The sequence below is a fragment of the Pipistrellus kuhlii genome, unplaced genomic scaffold (assembly GCF_014108245.1).
Source record: "Pipistrellus kuhlii isolate mPipKuh1 unplaced genomic scaffold, mPipKuh1.p scaffold_m20_p_3, whole genome shotgun sequence".
NCBI lineage: Eukaryota > Metazoa > Chordata > Mammalia > Chiroptera > Vespertilionidae > Pipistrellus > Pipistrellus kuhlii.
Genome location: NW_023425529.1, coordinates 141,356,607 through 141,359,876, shown reverse-complemented (window position 1 = coordinate 141,359,876; position 3,270 = coordinate 141,356,607).

Sequence of the window (3,270 nt, the reverse complement as noted above, 5' to 3'; positions counted from 1 at the left end):
AACCCACACAGATACAGGGAAAATGTGCAAACTGTACGCAGACAGTGGATCTGCCTGGGAATCAATCTTCTTTCTCATCAATTTTATAACAAAACAATGTTATTCAAAGACCTGCTGCATTATACCATGTCCTTATGTTAATGTTACAAATAATAATTTCATTGGCTTGTTTTCTACAAATCTCAGAAGTATTGCAAATACTTATTTTTAAATAACTCTATAGGAAATTATTATTTGTCATCAATTACTCATGAAGAATTTCCTATTTTAAAATTTGAATGTTTCTCTAAATATACTAAGGCCCAGAAAAATATGTACTTGAATGTTCTTGTTTTGTTATTTTGTTTTTTGCATCATATATATTTTATTATTTTCAATTGAAGTACGCCTTCTTAATAAGAAATTATTGGACATTTAGAATTTTGCTGTTCACCTCTACACACATGAGGCTAACTCAGTATATTGCCATAATGTGCTACATAACAAACAATCCCCAAGCATCTGTGATTAACTGCAAGAAGTTTTGCTCATATATCTGAGAATCAGCTGAACTACCCTAGGGTGATCGGGGTTTTCAGAGTGTGTGCCAATTACCATGCCCTATGATTAAAAACAATAGAAAACTTAAATAATTCAAGTCAAGAAAGTCTACTAATGGCCTAGATCAGTGGTCGGCAAACTACGACTCACAAGCCACATGTGGCTCTTTGGCCCCTTGAGTTTGACTCTTCCACAAAATACCACGTGTGGGCACGCACGTACAGTGCAATTGAAACTTAGTGGCCCATGTGCAAAAGTCGGATTTTGGCTCTCAAAAGAAATTTCAATCGTTGTACTGTTGATATTTGGCTCTGTTGACTAATGAGTTCCCTGACTACTGGCCTAGATACTTCCTATTGGTTGTGTTTCTCTTTGGAGAACACTACATTAAATATTCATGTTTGGGCAAATTTCATGTTGTGCTGCCTTTTTTAATTTTTCCTTCTTCAACTATCAACCCATTTTAAATCCCTATAATTGATAAGTTTGAAGCCTGTATCTTTACATTTTTTTCACTCTCTATGTAGCTGCTGAAATTAGTTTAGATACATTTGACAAAACCTTTTTCTCCACAGATTTTCTGTAATAAATGAAATGTTGATTAAATTAAATCCAGAATTATTTATTTTCAGACATTGATAAAGAAAAATAATTCTTGTATTATCTATATCAGTAACTTGTTAGACTTGATTTAAAATGTTTGTCTTTTTCTATAATATTAATTACGGTAAGTATATACTTAATCACACTACAAACAGAAATGTGTGTGTGTGTGTGTGTGTGTGTGTGTGTGTGTGTAAAATGCATGATTTCCTATATCTGAAAATCAGCCACATAGAATTGCTATCCAACAAAAACTTTTATTATACTTATCTGTTTATTTTTTTTAATTACACTGAGTCCTTTCTTATATTTTGTCCTGCTCTATTTCCTCAGAGAATGAATTAAAGAAATCCTTTTTATTTTAAAATTATGTTTGATTGCATCTTAATCTTAACTCTTTTCTTTATAATGTCAAGAAAAAGAATTTAAAAAAACCCCTCCTTTAAATTTTACAGTGCTTGACAATAGAATTTATAATAATTACCAACATTTTATAATTTATTACATATAATTTTATTTTGAGACATAAAATAGATTGCATAATTAGTAAGTTATCCATATGCATATGTACCAGTCAGGGCTACATTAGAGAAACAGAACCAGCAGTCTATTTTATTAGACTCATTTGTTTTTCTTTCATGCATAATAGTCCTTAACTTCAACTGCTAAAATTTGTTTCTCTTTATCAAATTGAATATAATTATTGCAATCAAATAAAAAATCTGGAGCAAAACATCATATAATAATAACAGTTACTATGATACTTTGGCCTGTATTTTTCTGATCATGCAAAAATATTTAATTAAAATTAAATTATAATACTTTTTCAATTTGTACTTATTAACTAACCAAAATATTAAATGACATATTTCACTAAACTTTTACATTTTTATTCCACATTCATGATAAGTTTAAAAATAAATAACTTCTAATTTTAATTTTCAAATGAATCCTCTGTTTGCACATCCTACCTAATAAAAGAGTAATATGCAAATTAACTATCACTCCACTACACCCACAAGCCATGCTCACCAGCCACACCCACCAGCCAATCAGAGCAAGTATGCAAATAAGCCCAACCAAGATGGCTACAGCCACAGAGAGCAGAAGAAAGGTTTGTGTTTTCCAGGCAACGGAAGCCAAGCTTTCTGCCTGCACTTGCCAGCCTAAGCCTCCACTCAAGGCTACAAAGTTTCAATTATAGAAGGTAAATAAATTCCAGATACCAGGGCTTCTGCTTGAGTCACCAGGATGTGTGGTAGGCCTGCAAACCACCACACGCCCCTCGCTCAGGTTGCCCCATGCCCCAAGGGAACCCCCACCCTGATCTGGGACACCCTTCATGGCCCCCATCCATGCACCAGGCCTCTATCCTATCTAATAAATGAGTAATATGCAGATTGTGATCACTTCAACACACAATAGCTGCCCCCATCTGGTCAAAGATCCTCCCCCCATGTGGACACAAGATGGCCAGCAGGGGAGGGGAGTTGGGAGGCACCAGGCCTGCAAGGGAGAGCAGTTTAGAGGAACCAGGCCTGAAAGGAAGGGCAGTTGAAGGCAATCAACCCTGCAGGGGAGGGCAGTTAGGGGTGACCAGGCCGGCAGAGGAGGGAAGTTGGGGGCAAACAGGCTGGCAGGGGAGCAGTCAGACATCAATCAGGCTGGCAGGAGAGTGGTTAGGGGGTGATCAGGCTGGGAGGCAGAAGCGGTTAGGGGCAATCAGGAAGGCAGGCAGGCAAGCAGTTGGGAGCCAGCGGTCATAGATTGTGAGAGGAATGTCTGACTGTCCATTTACATTTTTATTCCACATTCACAGTGGGATCGGGCCTAAGCGGGCAGTTGGACATCCCTCAAGGGGTCCCAGATTGGAGAGGGTGCAGGCTGGGTTGAGGGACAATCCCTCCCCCTCGGCCCTGGGCATGAATTTCGTGCACTGGGCCTCTAGTTATTAGATAATCACTTTTAGAAATGTCTTGGAGAATACCTAAAAAATTTTAACCACAATTATATACTCTAGTGTTTTGTGTAATCATTGATTCAACTAAACTCTCAACATAATATTTAAATGGGTGATTTAATTCCCTTCAATTATCCTACATTTGATAAAGTTTTATAATTTTATTT